The sequence below is a fragment of the Lissotriton vulgaris genome, chromosome 3_1, assembly GCF_964263255.1.
Source record: "Lissotriton vulgaris chromosome 3_1, aLisVul1.2, whole genome shotgun sequence".
Classification (NCBI taxonomy): domain Eukaryota; kingdom Metazoa; phylum Chordata; class Amphibia; order Caudata; family Salamandridae; genus Lissotriton; species Lissotriton vulgaris.
Window position 1 is genome coordinate 1,202,887,689 of NC_141689.1, and position 27,830 is coordinate 1,202,915,518.

A 27,830-nucleotide genomic window follows, 5' to 3' on the forward strand; every position below is an offset into this window, starting at 1 on the left:
CCGCATGTAAAAAAGCACGTGCTACATATGTAGCTGAAACGATAACAGGAGCTGCAAACAAAGCTAAAACTTTGTTTAACACGGTCAAAGACCTTGCGGGTGGGCAGATCACAGCCCCTTCACGCCCTCTAAGTGAGAAGCAATGTCAAGACTTAGCCCAATTTTTCTCAGATACAATTGACAAATTAATCGTTGAGATTGATAAGAACAACTGTAACACCACCTGGACGGAAAATTGGGAATATAATCCCACTATAAATCAAACCTTACAAATGTGGCCGCCCATTACAATCGATACCCTTACTACTCTCATGAAATCGATTAAATCTGGTTCTCCACAGGACCCTATCCCTATCAATGTAATAAAACTTCTGGAAACACCTGTCCTTGAAATTATTGCAGATACCTTAAATTCATCACTCGAGCTGGCCACAGTTCCTACCCTATGGAAACATGCCATAGTGACCCCACTGTTGAAAAAACCCACAGCAGACCCGGAACAACTAGCCAATTATAGACCTATATCACTTCTTCCAGCGTTTTCCAAATGTCTGGAAAGACATGTACACACAGCCCTTACCCTTTTTGCTGACGAAAATGCCCTCCTTCACCCCACCCAATCTGGTTTTCGAGCGGGTTTCTCCACGGAGACTGCCCTGCTAGGAATTTCTGAAACTATCAAGAAACTCCTCGACGACGGTCAAACGGTTGCGCTTATTTTACTCGCCCTAAGCGCAGCCTTTAACACTGTGTCGCACAATAGACTACTCACCACGCTTGAAAAAAATGGAATCGGCGGAATGGCCCTGCAATGGATTAGATCCTTCCTGAGCCAACGTACATACCAAATAGCATCTGCCACTGCAAGCTCTGGACATTTTAACTCCCCTCACGGGGCTCCACAGGGCTCCATTCTTAGCCCGCTCTTTTTCAATTTATATCTGAGACCCCTAGCAGAGTTAGTGGAAAAAGCTGGACTCACTTTTATGACGTACGCAGACGACTCACAAATTGTCTTTTCACTATCTGAACCCCAATCTTCATCGTCGTCTTCTCTCAAAAGTGGTCTCCTGAACATCTTCAACTGGATGTCAACTAACCAGTTGAAACTAAATGGAGACAAGACGGAGATCCTTCTTCTGGGCAAACATCCAGAGCTCTGGAATATATCACCCTGGCCTACACAGATGGGTGATCTTCCAACACCAGTGCCCCATGCAAGAAATTTGGGAGTAATTCTAGACAATACTTTGTCCATGAAGCAACAGGCAAGCAAAGGAGTGGATCTCTGCTTCACCATTATCAAATGGCTCAAGAAGATTCTGTGGGTGCTGCCGGTCCCCATGCAAAAAACAGTAGTCAATGCCTTAATTACATCCCGGCTTGACTACGGGAACATCTTGTACTTGGGGGCAAATAAAGCAGTCATAAAAAGATTACAGCTAGTACAAAATACGGCTGCCCGACTTCTTTGCCATATCCCTAAAAATACCCGCGTGTCCCCTTACTTACGTGAACTGCATTGGTTGAAGGTGGAAAATCGCATCAGATTTAAGGCCTTAAACTACATGTTTAAAATTAAATCAGGTACTGCTCCAAAATATCTTCAGACACTAGCACATCCCTATATCCCTACAAGAAACTTACGGTCCCAATCAGCTGCGTACCGAGATTCAAGCTCTCCAGGATGGGAGGAAGGTCCTTTTTCCACCTGGGTCCCACTATATGGAACTCACTTCCATTTCACATACGAAAGGAGGGAAGTCTCTCCAGGTTCCGTAAAGCGATAAAAACCTGGTTGTTCGATCAGTAACCTGAATGACCCAGCTATATTCTTCCATCTATGATGCTGTGTTCTCATGCGCCGGGAAACCCTTTTTGGGTAGCTGTTGCGCCATACAAGTTTATAAAATAAAATAAATAAATAACATCATCCTCAACTGCTTCTTACAGTATACATACACAGCTCATGGTGTAAAGCCTATACATTTCTTTGCACAGTTACCCTGATCTGATTAGAAAATATATCATAGATGCCATGAAATGTATACATGCATAGATATGTGCATGCAACACAAGTAGTATATAGGGCTTATCACCGATCACACAACACAACAGTGATGTTAAGTAAACATAGTACAGCGCTCCACAATCCATTACATGATTGAGGGACCGCAACATGTTACAACAGTAATCTGGATTCACTCTGGGACTCAGAGGCACTGTGTTGTTTGTGGAAATGGAAAGGATGGAGTTAAACAGAGTAAAATATGTATGTGAGATAGTTACCTGTTGCTCTGGTAAGTCATACAGCTGGCCATACTGGGGAAGTACCTATTCTACCAGTTTCTCTAGCTCATCTGGAGGGAAGGCAGGGGCCTTTTCAACTGCTTGGCCTGGCATGACTGCTCCCTGTGGCAAACAGCAACTGGAGTGAAGGAGGTATTGATTGCAGCAGTGTCAGGAGGCAAGTGAGTTATTTTCAAACCTTGGCGTGTATGTACACCATATACGCGGTCATCAGCATAGACTGACAAAGCCATTTCCATACTAGTGTCACAATCACCAATGTTAGCCTATGGCTGGGTCCACAGTGGATGGAATAGTTCGCCGCGTGGATCACTTCTAGCAGAGGCGGCAGATTCCGAATGTCCTATATGGGATGTCAGACATCTGCCTTTTTAGCGGTTGGAAGGACAGTATTGGTGACTGTTAAGTAGGTCACCAACACTAGAAATGTGTTGTAGAATGTTTACATATGTATTATTCAATTGTTCTGTATCTTCCTCTGAACAAACATCAGTCTAAGGCAGAGGTCTTCAAACTTTTGGGTGCCGAGACCCCCCTGTCAACATTTTCATTCATAAGGACCCCCTCCTGACAAACATTTCTAAACCTGTAGGCAGGGCTTCTGGAATTACGAGGCAGGTGAGGACCAAATTACACGGAAGGCTTGACTAAATTGTGTGAGAGGAAAATGTAAATGTTATGTGATGCCACGTTATTTTGGGATAGAATTGCTTCATTATTTTGACATTTTTTTGCTCACAATAAAACAGTACCCGTTTACAACCAAAATACAGCAATTAACATCAGAAAGATGTCTAGTCAACCTTTGTGATGGGCCTTCCACTCCGCAGGAATACGTGCTGCCACATTAGAAGCTCACCTGGCCCTGTCCGGGAGCAGCAGGGGTCCCTAAAACCCTGCCCTCGGTGGATGAGAAGAGTGCCCATGTGAGTGCACGGTGAGCGATGTAACAGTATGAGAATAGGGAAAGAGGAGTGACTGCAGGGTGAGTGAGGTGGCCATATGAATTTGAGTGTGGATATAAGTGCAGAGTGGGATGAAAGAATGCATGGTTAATGATGGGCTTATTTGAGCGAGTTGCAAATTGAGCAGTGAGGGGGCAGGTGAATGAGGTGTCACATGAGTGCAGGATGAGTGCAGATGAGTAGCGTGACTGCAGGTTGAGGTACAGGGAGAACAACGCAAGTGCATTGTGATTGCTGAGTGATCACTGCGAGTGCAGGGTGAGAGGGTGAATGATGTGAGTGCATGGTGATCAGTGTGAGTGCATTGTGATCGCTGTGAATGCAGGGTGAGCATGAAAGTGAAGTGCTAGAATGAGAAGTGAGTTCTCTGAATGCAGGGTGCCTTTCCAGACACTTGAAGTAATTCAACATACTATTGACTGCGGCGTAGGGTTTAAGATATAGGTTAAACTATTGCTATTATGACATTAATCAGGGATCGAGGGTGGAGGAAATAAATATTCTGATCTTGCAACATACTTCCAGTCCTATGATTAGGGTTGCCTGCTCAATATTTTGATGTCCCAGACGGTACAAAAATAAGCAGTCACGTAAAGCTGTATATTTCAGCACTCATCTGTGCATACTTGGAACTGCAAATAGAAATAGAAAGCACTTTTTTAATTGTGTTCTAGGGCTGCCTCAATGATCCATGACTGATAAAGGGAACAAAGACCGAAAAGTCACATTACGAATGTATTTATTTATGCGTTTTTATATAGCGCAGATTTTACCCGAAGGTGTCAGAGCGCTTCACAATAGGAGCAGTAATGTTACATGAGGAGAAATTACAAGTGAACAAAGTACAAAAGCAAACGTTAAGTTACATGAGGCAAAAGTGACAATAGCGAGCAACCAAAATACAAGAGGTAGCAAACGGTACATTACAGGAGGAAAAAGTGATGTGTGCAAGTTACAAAAGCGTACAAAGTAAAAGTAGAGGTATAATACTGCAATAAATGGCACACTCAAACACAAGAACAAACGTTACGTAGGCAATGGTGGCACTTGTGCAAGTACATAAAGCAAACAAAATGTGAGAGGTAGCAAACAGTGTGTTGAAAAATGGCTGGTATTTTTTTCTTCTGGCAACTCTACTTTTTATTATTTCTTTTCATGAAATACATACTCACACTATTGCAGTAAATGTAAAATACAAATGTAAGGGAAAGGCTGAGTTGGGCCCCAGGGGGTACTGGAACTATTAAAAAAAACTAAGCCTCAGTGACCAGTTTTCAAAAAGGTATGTAAATATGCAAATGGCCGTTAACGACCTGTGAAACTCAGGGGTGCCGGGGCTGTGCTGGAGATAAGACTGCAGACACAGCCCAGCGGAGCTCACTGCAGCTGGAGCAGAGACACTACGGGGGAGGAGGGGGGCTGAATCCCTGTAGTCAGATGGGGCCCGGGCAGAAGTGTGATCGGGAATGCGCGACCCCCTTTCAATCACTCCGTGGCCCCCCTGGGGGTCGCGCCCCACACTTTGAAGACCCGTGGTCTAAGGTGTTACGGTGCATAAACAATATATTACCGCAGTGCATAGTACACTGCTGGTACAGTATTTTGAGAACAATTTAAACTAGGCAATATTCAGGTACTAACGATACATTTTTGGATGTATAATGTGCACATTGCTGTTTCAGACACATTGAAAACCACAAGGGGGATTAAAGGTGGATTTTGGACAGGAGACAATTATCATGTGTTAAGCTTTCTGAAGTAGTTATGTTTTGTCACATTAAGTTTTGGCTTACTCTTCATATATATGTTACTGTGGACACTGACCAATTTTCAAAATAGTTTTATCTCCACACATAGGTACCCTGTGAGAGGGAGGAGACAGCAGCCTCCAGTGTACCGCCCATTTTCAGACCTTCAGACCATAGAAGAAAGGAATGTCATCAAGAAGTTTCATATGAATAGGCAAACGATACATGATTAATGTCATCAGTTGGAGCTTGATTTCCTTCCTCGAAACACTAAACCCACATGCATCTGACCTATTGTGAGACTTATGGCAGTAATGCATTTTATGGCCACAACTTCCTTTAAATACACTCTGGTTATCTCTGGTGGTATGTCACAATCACTGTTCAGTGGTGTACTACAGGACATGCTTTTAGCAATGATGAGACACATTGACAACTTCATCCAGTTCCCCAGATGTGAGGATTTAGACAATGGGAAGGTTGAATTTTATGGATTTGGTCGCATCCAACTTGTTGCTGGAGCAACTGATGGCACCCATATTGCCTTTGTGCTACCACACGCCGGAGAACAAGTTTAACATAACAGGAAACACTTCCATTCTATCAACTTTCAAATAGCCTGCTTACTGGCTTTGTACATCTCAAAAGACTGTGCCCAGTTCCTAGGATCAGCCCATGATTCCTTCATACTGCGGAACAGCACCATTCCCCAGCTGATGTTGCAACTACTACCGGAGAGGACCTGGCTTATTGGGAAGTTTGATCTGTCCTAACTTTTTGTGGGTGATGTCAGGTAGTATGATCAGAAAGTGTGTAACTGATTGTTGCACTTATGTCTGTCTTCCATCTAGGAGACTCAGCATATCCAAACCATCCATGGTTCTTGACACTGCTCGGGAATCCAACTATGACATGGGAAGACTGCTTCAAAGAGTCCTATGGAAGAACACTGCAGCCAGACAAGAGGGCTATTGGGCCTAGAATGCCAGACTCAGATGTCTGTACAAGACTGGGAAGCCTTCCTCAACTCACCTGGGAAGGTGTGTCAAATCCTCTAGGCCTCCTGCATGCCTCACAACATCGCCCTGCAACTAAACATCCCTTATATCAAGACCATGAAGTGTCTCTGGCTGAGGATCCTGAAATGCCACATGATGATAGTGGTGAAGAGGAAGGAGCTGACTTGCCTCAAGATTTCATCAACAACTTCTTTTCATTATTATTATTATTATGACCTCCCAGCGCTAAGCACGAACACAGAGAAGCGAGAAAGGAGGAAGTTAGTCACACTCATAAAACAACCAGGTTTTTATTTTCTTCCTGAAGGTGGTTTCTGATGCTGTGAATCTTAACTCCCTAGGAAGAAAGTTTCATAACTTGGGCGCAAGGTGGGAAAAGGCTCTTCCCCCCATCTGGCCCTTTTATTCTGGTAGTGTTTAACAATTGCTCAGAGCCTGACCTCAAGTTTCTCTTAGGGCGGAACAGGCCTACTAGATTTCTAATCTTGCTGGGCCCTGTGTTGTTTATGGCTCTATATGTGAGGCAAAGTACTTTAAACGTAATTCTTGCCTCAATAGGGAGCCAATGTAGCTGTCTGTGATGCTTCTTCACTGTTTCCTTCATTGGGCTCTGACACAGAATTCTAGCCTCTGCATTCTGGACTAGTTGTAACTTATTGACAACATACTTAGGAGTGCCCAAAAGGAGCATGTTACCATAGTCCAGGTGGGACATGACAAGGGAGTGTATTAACGTTTTCCTCAGCTGTAGAGAAATTGGGTCAATGATTTTTCTGACCATTCTTAACAACACAAAACAAGTACCTGCGACGTTGTTTGCCTGGGTATTCATGGTGAGCTCCTTATCCATCCAGAAGCCAAGATGTTTGATGGCAGTACTCAGGACTGGAGTGTTCCATAGGCAGCATGGCCAGCTAGCCAGGGGCCTGGGTAGCCCTACAATGCCATGGAACATCAGTTCGGCTTTGTCCCCGTTTACTGTCAGACAGCTAATTGTCATCCATTTGACCACCTGTTCAAGACAGGGCTCCAGCTGGCTTGATTCACCAATGATCCTGGAGTCAAGAGACACCAGAACCTGGGTGTCATCAGCGTATGAGATTACTGAGATGCCACATCCTTGAATTAGGTCTGCCAGCGGGCGCATATAGATATTAAATAACGTGGGGCTAAGCGTTGAGCCCTGTGGCACCCTGCATGTGAGTGGCTTACTATCAGAGAAGAGGCTGCCTACCATAACCTGGAACACCTTCCCTCCAGGAAGAACCCCAACCAGTTCAGGGCATTCCCTTGAATACCAATTTCCCGGAAACTGTTAGTCAGCAAGCCATAGTCAACAGTATCGAAGGCTGCAGTTAGGTCTAGGAGCAGTATTGCAGCTGCTCCTTCTTGATCCAGGGTCATTTTAAGTTCTTCAGACACCACTAACAGGGCAGATTCTGTGCTGTGCTGGAGATGGAACCCCATCTGTGTATGGTGTAACCAAAGATGATCTTCCAGGAATTGTGATAGTATTTTGTTAACATGTTTCTCCACAATTTTACCAATAAATGGGAGAAATGATATCGGTCAGAAGTTCTCTGGCCAGGCAGCATCCAGACTAGCTTTTTTTAGCAGTGGCTTTATTATTGCCTGCTTCCGTGGTGTGGGGACAGTGCCTGATGGCAGAGAAAGGTTTCAAATTCCAACAAAACATGGCAGAAGGGCCTCCATGTACAAAAACACAAGAGAGTCTCTGGACACACAATACTAGGAGGAGGCAGGGAAAAACTATAATCATAAACGAGAAAACCTCCCCTAGAACACATTATACATATGGGTACTAACTCCAATTCTTTTCAAATATCAACATTGTCCCACACAGAGAATTTTATTTGAAAAGCATATGTCTATTTATTATTTTTTTCAAATATCATTGATAAATCCAATAGCAATAAAGACATGAACATATATATACTCTATTTACATCACTATACATATATAATACAGCCCTCACACAACATAAATACATCCAACAATCTCATACCCATCCACACCAACATCAATAAAAACACTAAACAATATTAAAAAAACAAAAATTACAAAAAAACACAAAAAGTTTACAATCATATATATACAGAAAAAACAAGCAAAAGAAGCGCCGACGCGCGTTTCGGAACAGGACCGATATCCACCAATCCTTCGTCAGGGCGCAATAAAAGTAAATATTTCTTTATTATCTTCTCCGAAATAGAGAGTATGATATTGAGTCAAATTAGGCAGTTTCTTATAACATAGGTGGATTTTAAATCAGGGCTGTTTCTTCAATTCCTTTAACTGTATGCTTATATAGTATCACTGAATCAGTACTGGAGACATAATTCAAATTCAGATACATACACTCACAGGTGTAGAATGGTAAAATCCTGCTCGTACTCTTCCTTAACTAATGGCAGCAAAGTGCGGATGTAAGGCGCGGTCTCGTCAGTCCGTGCCTTACATCAAGCAGCAGGTCAGGCCTCTGAGGGTTCAAGTCAGACTCCAGACAGCAAAGCAGTCCTTCCAGGTGCATCAAAGCGGGCTTGTGGAGTACACAGCAGGCCAAATCAGCAGAAAGTCCTCTGAGATATCTTCCGCAGGTCTAGAAATTTAACTTAAGAGTGGGTCTGCGGGTCCCCTTTTTATACATGGTACCTTCCTTGAAGTAGGAACATTTTCTAGAGAATTTTCTTTGTAGAGATTGAAGTTTCCTGACTCCAAGCTGGCTAAATAAACAACGGAGGGGTGACAAGTCCTTTGTGTGAAGGCAAAGCACAGCCTATTCACTTGCAAGTGTGGCTATCCACAGCTCCATCCCCAATCCTGCCAGTTGATGGTTGAATAAGGCACACCTAATCCATCTATTGTGGGGCTATCTGGGATGAATAAAGACATTACAACTGCCAACTACACCCACTCATGTGACCCAGGTTAGGCTGCAGGCACAAAACAGTTTATTGCAGGAAAAGGTCAACTTTCAAAAAGTGGTATTTTCAAAATTGTAATTTAAAGTCCACCTTTACCATGAAAGATGATATTTAACTACAATTTTTCAGAGGCAAAACATGAAATTCTTGCATGTCCCCCAATAAACAGTTAGCACTTATTAAATGCAAGAAGGCATCACAATGTCATCCTATGAGAAGGTAGGCCTCACAGTAGTACATCGTGAATTTAAGAGTGTTTCACTACTAGGGCTTGTAAAACTTAAGAGGACACGTCCAAAATTACAGTGCACCCTGCCTAAGGGCTACCAAGGGCCAGGCTTAGGTGAGATTTATATGTGATAAAAGGGGAGTTTATGGTGTGGGCAGTGGGTTATATTGCTAAATCGAATTGTCAGTTTAAAACTGCATTCAAGCTGCAATGGCAGGCCTGAGTCATATTGTAAGGGGGCTACTTAAGAGGGTGGCATAATAAGTGCTACCGACCCATTGCTAGCATTGAAGTTACAGGCCCTGGGTACATGGTATAGCACTCTAGAAGGGACTTATACATAAATGAATATGTAATCAGGTGTGCACCGGGTGTCCCATGTTTAAAAGAGATAGCAAAAGCAAGTTAGGGCTGGTTAGCAGTGATAAAGTGCACGAGTCCTAAAGCCAACCAAAACTAATTTAGCAAAAATAGGAGGGTTGAAGTTAAATGTTTGGGGGAAGACCACCCTAAGGCTGACAGATCTAACACAATGTATAATTCTGATGTTCACTTTTTGAACAGTGTGTCCAAGGCATATTTTCTTACAATTAATCCACTAGGCATGAATCGCATTTTCTGTGTTGAGTTAATGTGTTGGCGTAAAGTAGCCTTAGTATTTCCATGCCCATACCTTTTGGTATTGTAACTCTTTGGCCATACACTGAATTGCCCACGTCTGTAATGACCAATACAGGCGATAAGCTTCACTGTGCAATCAAAGTCTCATCAGTTTCCCTGTGGCATTGGGCATGTACATCAATGTCTCCAATATTTTTGCCTTTTTTGAAAACAAATAGAGACAGTCCATGAAAGTATCCAGAGAGAGGTGGTTAGAAACCAGTGTTTTTGGTTTAGTTTGTCTGGCTGGTTTGATTTCCCTTCAGGGTAATAAAATGTCTATGAAGCATGCTCCGAATTGCTAACTTTTTTTGAGGAGAACATAACATTTAAGAAAAATCTCTTTTGAACTTACAGTTCCTCCTGATACACAAACATTTGCCATACTAATCCTTATCATGTAAATAATGTAGGTGATGGTAGTTATATGTCGAAAAAGCGACTGTGTCTGTGGCTTTTGACTATGATGTAGCACAGAGATTTGATGAAAACATCTACAAAATAAATGGACCATGTGTCAGATAACATGGAAAATTGAAGATCAATGACTTGTTCACCAAGCCAGTTCACAAAGGTGTTTAGTGTAGATGAATCAACTTTCCAAACGAGGGAGTCCTCACCTATATATCTATTTACAAAAATCAAATGATTCATATAGGGATTGATGTTAGTATAGGTCTGTGTCATTTTATATAGGTTCATGAACAAATTTGGCAGTTTGGGTCAGTACTTGTTCCAATCTCCACACTTTAACCTAAAGTAGAAGAATATCTAAATCTGAAAGAGTTATTCTTTACTGCATTCTCCTCCACACCTACAATAAATTCAATGTGTAGGTAAAAGGTACGTGTTTAGAAATGTCTTTGCCATAAACATGGCTTCTGTTTGGGGTTTTATATTATAGTGTGAATAGCCATGGTAATGAATAAAATATGGTTTGCATCAAAAGTCCTCTGTCTGTTCAATGAGGTCCATCCTATCCCTTATCAAGGATTGAGTCTTGGACATAAAATGTTTGATAAATGTATGACCTTACAGGCAAGATGGTTCTAAAGTGGAACTAGAGCTTGACACATCCTTGGTGATCCTGAAGACATTCTGGTATATTGGGTAAGGTGCAGAGGACAGGGGCCCAATGTTGATATTTATTCAGAAATGTATACTTATTTTTACTGATGAAGCTCAGGTAATTTTCACAGATATTAAGAATACTGATATGCCTACAGACTGAGCATGGAAAATCCCATGTCAGTCAGCATGTTACTGATAATTATTTATCAGTTCCTGTAATGTACTCAATGGTATCCTAAATCAAAATGTCACCACCTTCTACAGCTTTGATGACAATCTCAGAGGTTTACTTAGAACATTCATAGAGAAACACACATTAAAATAAATTTCTTGTCACATATAATGATTCTTCTTAGTATTGGTATTGTATGTACTTTATTCGATAACATTGTTTATCATAAAAGTATGCACATCCTTTACAGAAAAAAAAGAACCGCCAATACATTCTTACATACAACTGTAATTAATAAATACAAAAATATTTCTTTTAAAAATAAGTATATGCAATAAAAACAGAAGTACATAATCACATAAAAGCAGCATACCATAAAATCAATATAAAAGCATCTATGGGCGGATTTGCTTTATCCTTCGCAAGCGTGTCTGCCAGGCACTTCCCAAATATTTTGCTACCCCACAGACCATAACTAGGGAAGACGTGTCAGTGGTGAGAACCCACATGGCCATCTTAAGACACCTAAGGTCCAGCTCTTTGCATATTGGTTTCAACCATGTCTTCCTTGCACCTCTGTCTGCTGGATATGCAAATAAGAAATGAGCCACAGACTCTTTAGGGGCTGCACACCCAGGGCAAGATGTTGCAGGAGAACTTAACTTTTTCCTCCCTGCAGTAATTTCATTCACCTTGAGGGTCCCGTACCTTAATTTTAAATAGAGTGATCTGTCTAGGGGGTTTTGTATAAAATCAAGGAACGGTTCGAGTTTCCTTACAGGATTGAACTCTAGAAACTGCTCAGTAAGGATACCCCCTTTGCCTCTAAACATGTCCTCCTCCTGTACCCAGTCCCAATAGAGTTTCTTCATTACTTGCTTGGGGGGTGGCATTTGGCTAACCCATATTTCATTCAACCCTAGTTTTAAAACCAGCTGTCTAAGGTTACTCAGCCACTTGATCTTATTGCTCGAGTTGAGTATGATCAGTTCATCCAGAACAGCCGCATATTTTGACAGTTCTAGAGTTCTTCTAAGGCGTACCCAGAAGAGTAGCGGGTGGAGACAGACTATGTCTTTCAATGAACGCCTACCCATATCTTGTCGTACGGGTTTTACCGGGGTAGAGATGGGGAATGAAACCAATTCTCTCAGGAACTTATTTTCTGATCTCACTAATTCAGTGGTATTCTCGAACCCCCACAGCTCAGATCCATAGACTGCCGAGGACAATGCTTGACCTTCTTACACAGCCAGGGCCTGGGCTACAGGTTTGCTCACAGACTCTCGCTGTTCCTGTAAGATCGCTCCTGAAACTCGTTTGTGGTTTAATAGCATTCTGGCCATATGGGTCTTCCAATTCATCCGAATATTAACCCTTACCCCCAAATAGTTGAATGAGTCTACCAACTCCAATGGAGTACCATTAAGGGAGACATTATTCTTAAATCTCTTTGAAGGTGCAATGGCCATAAGCTTTGTCTTGGTAGAATTGATAGTAAGACCTCTATCCTTACAGAATGAGCTAAAGCGATCCAGCCGCTTTTGAAGGCCAGAAGGGGTTTTAGAGATCAGGAGGGTATCGTCAGTGAAGAGTAGGGTAGGTGTTTTTTGCCCCGCCAGGTAAAAGGTACGTGTTTAGAAATGTCTTTGCCATACACATGGCTTCTGTTTGGGGTTTTATATTATAGTGTGAATATCCATGGTAATGAATAACATACGGTTTGCATCAAAAGTCTTCTGTCTGTTCAAAGAGGTCAATCCTATCCCTTATCAAGGATTGAGTCTTGGACATAAAATGTTTGATAAATGTATGAACTTACAGGCATGATGGTTCTAAAGTGGAACTAGAGCTTGACACATCCTTGGTGATCCTGAAGACATTCTGGTATATTGGGTAAGGTGCAGAGGACAGGGGCCCAATGTTGATATTTATTCAGAAATGTATACTTATTTTTACTGATGAAGCTCAGGTAATTTTCACAGATATTAAGAATACTGATATGCCTACAGACTGAGCATGGAAAATCCCATGTCAGTCAGCATGTTACTGATAATTATTTATCAGTTTCTGTAATGTACTCAATGGTATCCTAAATCAAAATGTCTCCACCTTCAACAGCGTTGATGGCAATCTCTGAGGTTTACTTACAACATTCATAGAGAAACACACATTAAAAGAAATTTCTTGTCACATATAATGATTCTTCTTAATTATATTATCAATATATTTCATAAGAATGTCCTCAAAGGTGATGATGATTTTCTGGAATAGTATTAAGTATGAGCGAATTTTGCAGATTTGCGGTCCGCGAAATCTAGCAAAATGGCAAAAAAATCTGCGAACTCATGGATTTGCACAAATATATACTGGAGTACTTTGTACTGGCTAATCAGTAAGTGATAGCTTGTTGGGTAAATGCATAGTGCTTTTCCTGCACTGCAGCTGCGTAAGGGCCAGAAGAGTTGCCTCCAGTGAGCACGTGGGTCTGTAACTTTGCCACTGCACCGAAAGGCGCCGAGGTCCCTCGAGTGAGCTTTCCATCATAGTGAGGAAAGGGCACGAAGACTTTGCATACCCTAGTGTGTGTGGGGCGAGGCCAAATGGGCGGGGCTTCTATGCGAGTTCACATGCCTCTTGTTTATAAAGGGTCAGAGACCGATCAGAGCAGCAGATGAGAAGGAAGCAGCCTCCTGGTCACAGGAAGTACACAGTGATTGGGCTCGAGAAACTCATGGATGCAAAGACCTCCTTCAAGGATTACATCTAATTTTAGACGGTAGATATAGGGAGGAAGCACACCTGCCTAGCCTCGACCGTGCTCACTAGTTGTTTGGGCTGATTATAATGCGTTACTGAATTTGAGCTTCAACTCTGGCATGTGCAAAAAAAAAAGAAATCCGCCGCAAGCGGATTTGCAGATTTTTGGGCAATTTCGCGAAATTTGCAGATCACAAAATTGGCCAAAATCCACAAATTCCGCGAGCGGAACGGATTTTGCGCCCATACTTAAATGGTATACATAGTTGGATTGAATACAGATGGAAGACAAAGTCTTGCGGCATCTTGTATTGATGGGTCATGGTTATTTTTAAAGAGGTGATGCAACTATAGCTTGTGGAAGAATTTGCAGAGCTCAAATTTGATATTGTAAGATTCACGTTGTTCAGTTGGCACAAAAGACAAGGTTCTACTAAGGATCCCAATCTTTATAGCTAATAAATTATACTTTGATAGATTGAAATAGGTGCCAATACTGTTATTTGTTAAGTCAGAAGAATGGTGTCCTCGGAATTGCTTACCAGTTGTAAATTGCTACTAAGTATGCCTCTTATTTCCAATGGTCAGTACTTCTCCAACCTTTGGAAAGGACAAATTCCCGTCTTCTCTGACCTATCCTATAAACCTAGGTTGTTGTAATTTTGGATCTAAGGGTCCAGAGGTGGATTCAGGTGACAAAGGTCCTGTACTCCTCCTAAGTAGTGGAATGCATGGACATCATTTAGGGGTTTACAGGGGTGGCAGCTGTGAACCCTGGTTGCCTTCTGAGACACATAGCAGTGTCCTGGTTGCCTCTGGCTTCATAGGTGGGAAGGGTAGCATCAGAAACAGAAGTTAAGCAAGGTTCTACTGAGCTTTCTGTGACCCTCGGCTACATTGTGCATTTAGTTGTCTCCGGAAGTCCCTGAACATGTGAAGAGAGCACAAAATACAGGAGAATGAGAGAGAGAGCTAGAAGGGAAAGGCTAGGAGGAGAAAGTAACAAAAAGAAAAGGAAGAAAGCAAAGGCAGGTGTGTGTATGCGTGAGAGAAATAGCGAGAGAGACTAAAGAGTCATCAAAAAGATGTTACAGGTGTAGGAGATATAAATTGGTGTGAAAGAGAGTAAGACTGGTGAGAGTGATAGGTGATATGCACATCAATAGTTGACCAAAAAACAGCAACGAGGCAGAGACAGGTGGGGACTGATGAGAGGGGGGTCACTATATGAGAGGTTTGATGCAGATAGAGAGAAAGCTAATGAAGATAGGCAGCAAGAGAAGAAGAGACAGCTGTGACAAAAGTGATAAAGAGACAGCTTGTGATAGACTGAGAGACAAGGGAAACAGAGAGAGAATGTGAGGATGAAACAGAGATTAGAAAAAAACCACATGCAGGCATATATGTAAGTAATATTGAGATAGACAGGTAAGATCAATATTGACGAGGGAGTAAGCTAGTTGAAAAATAAACAGAATAGGTGAGTAGGTCAGATGAGAGAGGGGAAGATCTGAGATATTATAAGCAATGCTGTGGGAAATTATCACTCAAACGAGTATACCCATACGCAAAGACGGACTACAAAAGACACAAATCGGACCAAGAATCAACTGATGTGAGTGATTCTTCTTCTATAAACTCAGGCACAGAGGGATGGGCCAGTAGCAATTCTAATCACATGCTCCTATAACCCTGGTTTCCACCCACACCAGCTGTTCTACTGGCAAGGCCAATATGGCCCCCAACCTTTCCCTGAACCCCCCGGTACCACTACATATTGAGTTTTACAGTCTAAGTCTTTTTTTGAGAGAGGCAGTTGGAGAGGCAGACGTGGCACAAGAGGAGGTAAGAAGATTCAGTGTATGAATCCAACGCAAGAAGGAGTGAACATATTGTTTAAGATGAGAGAGCCTCAACCAGGCCTGAGTAGCCAGTGAATGGGGTGGTAAGCCTCACAAATGGGGTCTTCCCAAATGACAAAATAGCCATACAGAAAAAGGGACTTGGTTTTGTACCCACAACACAGATTGACAGATTTCAAACACTGTGGGCCTGATTCACAAAGGTAAACTGAGATGAAAGTCTAAATTTACGACTTTCGGTATTCACAAAGGGCATTTACAATTAGTAAAGTTAGTCTTCAAGCGGCATGAGAACAGAGTTAGGATTGGCTGCAGTGGAGTCTGGAAACCTGTTCCTGCAGAGGAGAGGAGCAGAAGAGCGCGACACAGCTAGCTGCAGGTAAGTTTATTTTTTTACATATTTCGTTTTATGTTGTAATTTTTTGTCTGTCATCCCCTGACCCCTTCCCCGTCCCACCCCAACACTCTTCGACAACACCATCAGCTACTGGATTTACAATGAGTGACAACTCAGGGTTTCTGTTTTAAAACTTGGTAAAATCTCATTCCTCCGTGTCTGCACTGCAAAACGTAGCATCACACAGTTTTCACCCCACAAACATAGCAAAGTTTGAACTTGGGAAATTGAAGTAGGAAAACAAATCTCAGGTACAAGTGCAATTTGTAGTCTACTCACAACATTAAATCAGGCATGAAGACCATTTTTTCCACATGATGGAAGACATAGTACTTTCAAGTCACTGTTTAGGTCTGTCATTGAGGCAGATTTTGCTTTCAAGGAAAAGGGAAGTTTTAATAATGAGGAAGGGAAAACCTCTCTAAAACTACCAAAACACATCAGCCTGGAACCAAGTTGAGACCACCAGATGGTTTATATACTAAAGTGTGAAAAGAAGTTATGGTTGTAACCTGCGATATACTTTGGAAATGTTTTTTTTTCACTTTGTTCCTCTACAATGTACCAAATATCGCTACCAAAAGCATAGAAGATGGTAGACATTTGTTTAGAGAGATTTACACAATATTTACAAGCACTAATCATATCTATTTTCCATTTCCTATGCATGGTTTTCTACTGTGCTGTTCTTTTTCAGGGCTTAACTTGTGTATGTGGTTGCTGGTGGTGGGTGCCAACATTCATTTTGGTGATTAGGATTTATTTTTCAGAATTTTCATTGTCAGATTTTAACCCAGGACAGCAGAGAGAAAGACAAAAAGGAAAAAACCAGGAGAAAAAGAAAATTGGGAAGCAAGTGACAAAGAGACAACATGCTGAATAAAATCAAGCTACAAGAGTGATAAAGAGACAGGAAGTGTATGACAGTGGAAGAAAGAGGCATAAAGTAGCACTAAAACTAGGTTGCCTAGGTATTTCGCACCTTTAGCAATTGTGCAATGGCGAGTTCATAAGATGAAACTTTAAGACCCTGCACTTATTTTTTTTATTCAATTTTTTAACCAATTAATCACTTTTCCACAAGACTATGACCCAACATTAACATTTACAAACACAAAATAATTCGTTTAAATTCATTGTCAACCATACGTTTTATCCCTACAACTTGTAATTGGTTGCATGCCTGTTTTTTTGTGCTAATTAATTCTCTTACTAATTGTTGTTCTGTAGTCTGTCTCAGTGTATACGTACCTCCTAATGTGCCAGCTTTCTGAAGATGCTTTCAAGAACCTTGACTGTGATTTGGTTACTTTGCACTCCTGATTTCCTACTTCGACATTCATCTTGGCAGGTGACTTTGAAAATAATATTCTTTCATGTTGACGAACTTCAGCAGGATGCATTGAGTTCATGTTAGAACATTGGAATGTTGAGAGCCCCATTGAAGACCAATAGAGTGGCTCTGGGCTTATAATGGCTGGCAGAAGCCTGGGGCTCAAACATTCCAAAGTTTGTCTTTCTGGTTCTCCCTTTTTAATTATAGTTCTAATTTTTTTGTCAGCTCGCTTGCTATAGATTTATAAATGTAACAGATCTCAGTGGGGTGGCTACACCTCATCTCACCGGGCCCCCAAACTCTGGAATACCTTCCCCCTTGAATTTCGCCAGCAGTCCAATGATCTTTCCTTCTGGATGGCCTTGAAGACCTAGCTTTATGGTAAGTGGCTCTGCTGCTAAATTAATTGTTGTTGACTATTTGAGTGCTGGGAGGCCTTTAATAGCTATCTGCTTCACAAGAAAAATAGAGTAGAATAGAATAGAATAGACTGGAATAGAACAGAATAGAACGTTCTACCGGATTGGTTAGAATTCTCTAATAGCCTTATAGCCCTTCTGCCTTGGGCAATAGATGTTGTTAAAGGCCTCGCCTGTGGCTTGGACATAAAACTCAAGTTTAAGGTCTTGAACAACTGGTATAGCCTTCTGCAGTGGGCTATAAGGGTATATGAAATACTATCAAATATCAGGCTATGTCTCGCTGCTTACTCTTTAAACATGAAGACTGGGGGTTAAAGTGAACTATGAGACAATCTGTTTGGAGTATAGGTAGTTTGAAAGGATAGGCTATAGGGTGTCAGTTTGTTTTAAGACACACCAAACTGACAAGCTGTAAATTACCTTTACAAATACTACAAAATATATCAGTAGTTAAGAAAGCACACAAGAAGCACTTTATTTGTCATTCCGAGGTGTGACGAAAAAAAAGACGTTACAACGATTTTTAACAAACCAAGACACATTACTGTGGAAATTATAAATATTTGCAGACACGTGATTTCCACAAATTATTGTTTGAGCACTATATGGTTATATCAGTAAAACCATGTCAGTGCAAATTTTGTGACAAGTTCAATTGAACGTGCCTTCAGTAAATGGCATGCTACCACACCATATTTTAGCAACATATTGTCAACAGTGTACTTCAAAATGTGCCACTGTCCACATGCCTTACATTTGCCTCTCTCCTCGTGTGTGCGTATCCTTGTTCTTTGTGGAACACTTGGAATGTTCACAGTCCATGTGACTTCAGTGATGCAACACTGATGGCAGCACCCCCACTCTGAAAAATGTTTGGCAACAGTGCCAGAAGATATATCTGAGTATTGTCACTTGCAGTGCAGCATAATTTAATCAGTCTTAATGGTTGTTTCCCAACTGACAGTCCAGCTGCGGATATTTGCAGATATAGTAAGTCTGAGGTCCGGATAGACTATTCTCTTTGTTCCGTTAGAGTAGTTTAAATTAATTGAGATGTTAATGTAGTCGAATTGTGTCTCAGTGTTCACAGTGGCATGGAAATGACTTTAAGGAGGCAGTAGTAAAAAAAGATTAAGTATACTATTGAGCGAAATTCTGTCTATAGACCAAATGCTCATACCCACAGTAAAGCATTAAATGGCAGCAGCTGGTGATCAACAACATGGTTACAAAGCAGCTCGGCAGCAGTTCAGTCCTATAACATTTTAGTGAGACTTCTAGCTGTAAAGAGATGCCATCTGCACTGGCACCTTGTGTTTTTATTCTTCATGTGCCTATTCAGTGAAGGAGGGCTATGCATCCGGTAGTGGCCAGAGAACTCCCAAATGCCTGACCTGAAACCATCCAATGGTGAAATGTGTCTTTGGTTTCGTTGCTTCTGAACCTCAAATATTTACTTTCCTGCACTATGCCAAATATTGTGATCCTGCGCAATTCATTTTGTATCATTTTCAAAATCGTTCTCCTTTATTGACATATCTCTCCTTATGCTGTTCAGCTGCTGTGCCAGGGGACAGGCCTTCTCTAGCCGTGACTGTGAATGCAGCGTCACAACGTGCTGTGTGACCTCAAACCACTTTAATAACGTGTCCGCCCAGTCGCTTGCTCTTTGCCCCTGTGAGCATGAACTTGCTGTACTTTTACTGTTCCAGTTCGCTGGAGTCGCATTTCACATATTTCATACGCGTTGATTTGGGTGTTACTTGGCATTCACCAGGGTTGTCGAATGGCAGTTGTTTATTTCCTGAAACTCGTTTGCTGTGAAGTGAAACTTAAGTTTCGGTTTCATTTCCGACTTCCTGAGCCACCAGGGCTGCTGCGAACCCGCTACACAGCCAGGGCCGACGCCACATGCCCCCTCTGCCTGGCGTTTTACAAAGATACTGTGATCACAGAGTGTGAGCACAAAGTCTGCCGCGCCAGTACCCTTGGGTCTCCCTAGGCAGGGGCGGCCTTAGGCATGTGCAAACTGTGCACCTGCACAGGGCCACCAAACCCCAGGGGCCACCATGCCAATATATATTCTTAATATAATAATCCTCTGAGGATGGATACATATTTGCGTGGCGGCCCCTGGCAGGGATTTGGCGGGCTCCGGCTCTGTTCCACTTCCAAACACCCTGACCCCCCCCCCCACTCTTCACTGGCCTCTGCGCAATGCCACGCCCAGACCCCCTCTTCCGGGGGCCCCCTACCTACGCTTCCTGCACAGGGCCACCATGAGCCCAGAGCCGCCCCTGCCCTAGGGGTTTGCTTTCATCGGCCCCATCGGCTCTCAGTGGCCCCAACAGCGCTAGGATGCCTGGCTTCATCTTGGGGGTGCCCAGGAGTGGGCCCTTCACAGAGAAAGGCCAGGAAGGGTTCCACAGCGGTATGTGTACAGCGCCTTGAGACCCCTTCGGGCGTGATTCGTGCGCTATATAAGCACCAAATTTTTTTTTTCCATCCTACAGTGCCCTCATGGCAGAGTGGCCTATGCTCGGGGAAGCTCGGGGTGGAGGGGCAGCTGTAGAGGATGGTGAAGTCAGTGAAGAAGCTCTCCATGCAGGCAGAGAATTCAGAGGTGAGGTTCTGTGTGATGAGCACGAGGAGAACCTGAAACTCTTCTGTGAGGAGGACAAGAAGGTCATCGGTGTCATCTGTATGGAGTCCAGAGATCACAGATCATCACACTGCACTCCCGTAAAGGAGGTAGCCATAGAGTACAAGGTAAGGGGCTCATAGACCACAGATCACACAGGGCTCTCCCCATAAAGAAGGCAGCCATTAAGTACAAGTTAAGGAGCTAGAGACCACAATGTGCGCCCCATAATGGAGGCAGCCATGGAGTACAAGGTAAGAAGCCAGAGACCACAGATCACACAGTAAGCTCCCTATGAAGGAGAAAGCCACAGAGTACAAGGTATGGAGATAGAGAGTACAGATCACACTGTGCAACCCCCATATAAAAGCAGCCATTGAGTACAGGTATGGAGCCCGGAGTCCACAGATCACATAATACGCTCCCCTTAAAGAAGCAGCCATGGAGTACAAAGTAGGTTGAAAAAGAGAACAAGATTCCGGATACCACAGAACAGTGTGCACCCGATATTCGAGGATATAGCGGTACAAAAGGGGGTGGTGATGGATGGAGCATCTGAACCAATCAAACACTCACACCCAGTCAACAGATCTGGGTTTAGTCCATCACCGTTCTTTAGCCCACTCTGCCACCCCAGTTCAGACATGGCCATATTCCAATCAGTCTGACCCTGTGCCTCGTGGGAACAGTCCAGCCCGAACTGCCAAGCCATGCCTTCCCTGGACCGGAAACAAGGTTTCTGCCATTACAGCCATCTTCAGCCAGGCTTGCTTGAAGCCAGTAGCAAAGTGAACAAAGGGATTCACGTCTGAGCATACCCTGCCAACTTATGGCGAACAAAACGGTACAAAAGGGGGTGGTGATGGACGAAGTATCTGAACCAATCAAACACTCACACCCAGTCAACAGATCTGGGTTTAATCCATCACCGTTCTTTAGCCCACTCTGCCACCCCAGTTCAGACATGGCCATATGCAAATCAGTCTGACCCTGTGCCTCATGGGAACAGTCCAGTCCGCCATGCCTTCCCTGGACCGGAAAAAAGCTTCCTAGGACCGGTTTCTGGCATTACAGCCGTCTTCAGCCAGGTTTACTTGAATCCACTGGCAAAGTGATCAAGGGACTCACGTCTGAGCATACCCTGCCAACTTATGGCGAAGAAAGCGGTACAATAGAGGGTGGTGATGGATGGAGCATCTAAACCAATCAAACACTCACACCCAGTCAACAGATCTGGGTTTAATCCATCACCGTTCTTTAGCCCACTCTGCCACCCAGTTCAGACATGGCCATATTCGAGGATGACAAGGATAGAAAGTGCCCTGTACCCAGGAGGGTCATGTCGATTTGCTGTACTTCAATGTGAAGTGTATTCTTATAGGCTTACAGCTATGATTATAATACTTTCATCTGCTTCATCCCAATTACATTCAGGTTGAAAAATGAAAATACTCCAGAGGCAGGGCTTATAACCCCCACCCACCAAAAAAAGTAGCATAATGGGGAGCTGCAGCCAACCACCAGTAGGTCAAGGAAGCAGCAAGTAACAAAAGTTTGGGAACCACTGAATTAGGGTAATAATTTCAGAAGATACACTTCAAGAGTTATTCAGGATAAAAATCAACAAGCTATTGACAGGTTCTGGGGGTTCCTATGATATATTGAGTGGCATAATCATTACATAAAAACGTGTTTGTCCTGTTTGAAAGCTGATTTTATCCCACAGCCCACTGAAAGTGTCAGTAAAAGTAGGTCCGCCTTCGGTTGCTTTGGCCAAGAATGTTTTACTCAAAGAAAGGTGCTAAATAGTTTGCAACACAAATTAACTAATAATAGAAGCAGCGATCTAAGAAGAGAGCTCAATGTCAAGAAAAATAAATACCATACACTACTGATGCAAAAAATGTGAGTTTTTATTTATTTAATGGGGGACAATTGCAAGAAGGTGTATAGCAGAGCAACTCAAAATATTTTGCTGTGCCAACAGTAAGTCTGAGTAAGTTGGAACTACCGGTTTGTGATGCCCAGTGGGTATAATTAATTTCTCAAATAGGTAAAGATTTGTCGCAGCAAGCCATAACACAGGGCAATATAGAGTACTTGCTATTACCGGTAGCAGGGATAATTTAAGAATTAATTGATAATATGAAAACGTTGTGTATAGGAGGCTGCAACAGTCTTCCAGTAGCTATATTCAAGGTAATTCCTCTCTGGTGGGCTAGTGTACTAAGCCCATTTTTAAAGGGGTTGCATTCACCAGGAAAGTACCCAATTTGTGGCCTACAAATTATAGGTTGAGCTCGCTGCTTGACACTCTTTCTAAGATCTATGTGAAAATACTCTTTAAACATCTTGAGAGCTGATCATTCTCCACTGGTATATTTTCAGGGGAGCAAGGCAAATTTAGGGAAAATTATTCCACTATTGATCACTGTATTGTCCTCTTGCTAGGAAATCCACTGCAACATTATGTGGACCTCAATTGAGTTCCGTTACCATAAATAAATAAACTTGAAACTTGAAACACTGCAACAGCTGGCCAACTTTGTTACTGTTTTGTAGAGTTGTGAGCCACGTCTGAATATGTCGATCAAGGTGCAATATGGAACAAATTAGGGAGCTTTAACATTCCTCAAACTTTCATAGTTATGATTCAACTGTTGCATTCCAGAAACTGGGTCCTGGTGGATTTGAGTGAAAAAGTAACTTCATTTGAAGCTGGGAAGTGTCTTAACACCCATCCTGTTTATTCTCTTTATTTCTGATCATCTTAGTATGTTACTAAATTGCTTCCCCCCTAAAATTGGCAAAACCCATGTTCCGTATCTTATGCACATGGACAATTTAGTTTTTAATGGACTATACTCAAATAGTTTTACAGTGAAAACTCAAAGTCTTTAGTGTATTTTGGGACTCCATTTAACGTATCGTCAAAGTGGAGAAGACTAAGACGATGATATTTTCTAAGTGGGAAAAGACATTGTTTTGGTTTTTTAATAAAACCAACAGGAACAGGTCAATATTTAAAAGTATTTAGGTCTTAATTTTAAAGTATTAAAATCATTTTTTAATGTCCAAGTTTAATTCTCTCAAAAGGTTTGATTTCTGCTTTGGTGAGCTGTCAGCTGAACCACTAAATAAATTCCGTCTTTGGTGAATTAATTCTTCAAGCTCTTTATGGAAAAGAACTGTTTTCTCTTCACCAGAGCTTTACCTGGGACAATTTCAAAAGTCAGTGTTTAAATTGACTTTTTAACATCCCAACTACTTCAATGATCTAGGCTCCAAGGCTAGAGCTGGGTATGTATTTTTAGGATTTCTCGGCGCAATCGCGTACCTAAAGGTTCCTTTTGAGGTCGAGCCTGAGCCATCGTGCAAGCGCTGCTCTGGCGAGGATCTGTTGAAATATAGTAAGAGAGAGAAGCCCCGCCCACTCCCCCCACCATATTTTTTATTGACTTGTGTTGTGTCTTTGTCCTTCGTAAATGCTGTCTTTTGATTCCTAAATAGGCTTGTTAGTCCCTCCTTAGTTCTTCTGTGTCGTCATTTGTAACCTCCCATGGCTACTGGGCCTTTTACTTGGTTGTTACATGGTACGTGTACTATTTTCTTTAACGACGTGCTTTGCTGAAATTCAGCAGACCATGCCCATTTTCACTTTCAAAGAAGGAACACGGAGTGAGCAGCAACACAAAGGCTTTGTTTGATTTCTCCTCGCTATGCTTTAGATTAAAAATGAAAGTTTTGTCAAAGTATAAACGGATTTTATTGTTAATCTGAGGGTGATGCACAGCCCGTTCTTCATGTCCCACTTAAGCCCCACCTCCCCAGCTCCTCCTGCTGGTCATGCAACAGATCCCTTGACAAGACGCCCCGGGCAAATAGAAGTGGGGCACCCTTAGTCGCTCCACAGGCAGGAGCCAAAGCGGGGAGTCCTTCATCTGTTTTGCCTTGAGCTTTGCCTATGATGTCATCTGGGGTGCTGCACTGTATAAAACATGGCAACTGGCAAGGCATATGATCGGCTTCCTATTTCTCCACCGTGCACCCTACAATGTGCCGCAGCATTCAGTGTCTGACCAGGCTCATGGTGCGAATGTTCAGTGCAGCCTTCAATGGAACCAGGTTCAATTCCGCCATCGGCTCAACATGATCATGGCGGGAAGTTACAGGGTGAGCACAGGAAATGGAGGGCCATGAGGGAGGGGACTACCAGAAGCATAGCTACACAGTTTTTGCAGTAATACAAGTGCACCTAATATTTATTGCACTATTTTTGTCTCCTCTTATGTCTGTCTACCCGTCGAGTGGCACTACGGGAGGGTCGTCCAGCCTGCGACAACAGCATGAGGCAAATAGAGGCAGAATCCCTTTGAGAACACTCGGATGACCCTCACTGCACCAGCAGACATGGTTAGTATGAGTTATGCAGATTGCTGTAGTTAAGCAGTAGGTCGATCTGGGCAGAATCTTTTAAGGCGGTTCACATCCTGGAAAAGAAATGTGGTCTAGGGGTAACAGCTGCTGACCTTGGAACCCAGAGAAACGGGCTAGAATCCCAGCTTTGTCTCCACAGCCTCTGATTCTGGGCAGTTTACCTAACGTCCTTGTGCCCAAAAAAAAAAGTGTAACATACAGCCAGATTCATGAAGATAAAATCAGCTCTCAAAGGGCCAGATTCTGCAAATCTGGCCCTTTGCGAGCGCTCTTATTGCATTTGGGATTCATCATCCCAAATGCAATAATCGCAAAATCTGAAGTCGCTAAATTGCGAGGAATTGCATTTAAGGAATCTCTATTTGAGATTCCTTAAATGCAATTCATGAACCATTTTAGAATTGCAAATTCGTAATTTTTGGCCGCTATTTACCGCGAAGTCAGACTTCGTGGTAAATAGCGAAAACTTTAGGGCATTTTTCTAAGTTGTATGTTACACACACACATGTCCTTTGGACGTTTGTGTGCAACACCAGTGTAAATCACCATTTCAGGGGTGCTTCAGGGTGTCCTTTGGACACCCTGGCACCCTTGAAATCGCTTCCTTATTTGCGATTCGCTAATTGCTAATCGCAAATAAGGATTGACTCCCCATTCATTCCTATGGGTATTTGGCCCATAGGAATGAATGAGGAGTCATTCCTTATTTGCGATTAGCAATTTGCGAATCGCAAATAAGGAAGATGTAGAAATCGCTATAAATTTTGCGATTTCTACATGCATCCCGTTTTGCGAGTCTTTAATAGCAATTCCTTAATAATCGCTATTAAGGACTCGCAAAAGCGGAGCATGATGAATCTGGGGGTTAATCTTATAAAACATTACTCAGACCTTGTTCAACATCCTCCATTGATTTCCTCTTCGTCTCACAGAGCGTTTTCTCTGGAGTTTCTTGTGAACATTTGAAAGGATTTGGAAGTCTCTTCAGGGGACAAAGCAGTTTTCTGCTTCCAGTTTACAACCCACAATCCTGTAATATTGTAACAGTACTCACGAGTTTTTTTTTAAAAGTCCTTATTGCACCCAGTCAAGTATCATATCTTAGTAATCGGAGGGAAATATCAATTCTCAACCAATACAGAATTACTGAGTTACGCAATCAAGCAGTTTAAAATATTTATTTTGCACAAGCATTAAAACTTAATTTTCACTGTGTTCAGGAAGTAATCCCACTCATACTGAAATTTAAATGTATGTTACACGTAACGCTGCTTTCTATAACACAGAATGTATACAACTTCCTTACTAAGGGGCTCATTAGGATCGCGGACGGACGAGAAGGAGGGAACCTCCGCATGGCCTGCGGAGTTCTCTCCTGTGCAATTAGGATGTGACCGCCACCATGGCGGTCACATCCTCTATATTTAACATTGCGGCGGGTGCGGCTTCAAGCTGCACCCGCCGCAATGTTAAAAATGCATACATTGCATTTGCATGCAGAAAGCGGCAGGCACCATGCGGTGCCTGCCGATTACTGCATTCAAATGCAGGGGGGTACCATAGGTACCCCCCATGTGCACCCCCCACCCCCCCTTCACCCAGGGGCCCGGCAACAGGCCCCTGCAGTGAAGTTCCACATGCTTTTCCATGGCGGAAATGCCGCAGCGGAAAAGCATGTTTTACAGCCCATCCTAATCTGGCTGACGGTGTCTGAGAGACACCGTCACCATATTAATGCTTTTCCGCCGCGGTTGTAAGCCAATCGCGGCGGAAAAGCTGCGGACGGAAACCAGGAACCACCAGCCATCCTAATGTGGCGGTGGGTCTTTGGTGGGTCCGCAGAGGATTTTCCGCATCCTCCGGGCCGGCGGTGGCTTCCGCCGGCCCGGAGGATGCGGAAAATCCTTCATCCTAATGAGCCCCTTAATTAGCCATGTGGCTAGTTTTTGTCATGGTAGGGACTTCCCCAGAATCTGGCACGTCAATGTTGTGTTGCTGCTTGTAGCAGGTGGAAATCAGCTGCCGCAACTATTACACGGTGGTTTGTGTGCTGCTTTCAGAATGATATCTAAGTGTGTGTTCAAATCCCAGCAGAGGGGGTTGATGTGTACGTATTGCCTTTTAAAGTCTGCAACATGCTGTGATTGAATGGTTAGCCCCAGGGGCACTGGCTCGAATCCAGAAGGCTGTGATCACAAATGTCCGCAAAGGTGGAATTATATTTTCAGTAATTTAAGAATGTCCCCCTATAGCATGACTATTTATATAGGTCGCACTGGACTGTGAAACCAAGCATGCGGGGCTGGAGCCAGGCACCTCACACAAGGTTTGGTTCTGTTGTGGTGAAAGGCAGGCACTTTTACCTAAACAGGCATTTGCAATGCAATGGGTCTCACATTTACGCGAGTTTGAGCTATTGACATTGTAATTGACAATGCCTTTTATTTATTTTTTCGTTTTCAAAACATAAATAAAAGGCATTGTCATTTACTATGCCAATAGCTTAAACTCTCATAAAGGCGAAACCTATTGCATTGCAAATGCTTGTTTCACTACAAAAGAGTCAGGGCAGAGATATACCCTCAGTGAAAATATTGAGGGGTGTACTGAATCATTCCGACAAACGTACTCACCTTCTTAAAAAATGCTGCTGTTAGCTGAGATCTAGGAACATATATTATCAATATAGAGAGATCTTTTTCAATGGCTAAGGGACTGTTAAAAAACAATTTAAAGCGAGAAACTAGCTTTCGATCAAAAAGTTTGTGGTAGATTCTTTTCAAAGTTCAGCAGCTGAAGGGATCTTTCCCTATTCATCTCAAATTTCTGACAAACGCATTCGGAAACAAATGCTAC

At 42.7% G+C, this 27,830-nt stretch overlaps 1 protein-coding gene across 2 annotated transcripts in view; it reads right to left on the reverse strand.

The window, feature by feature from the left end:
- The window catches only part of LOC147727644 (sulfate anion transporter 1-like), a 423,791-nt gene that overhangs the window by 61,027 nt on the left and 334,934 nt on the right, over positions 1-27,830 (reverse strand). The window lies entirely within an intron of this gene.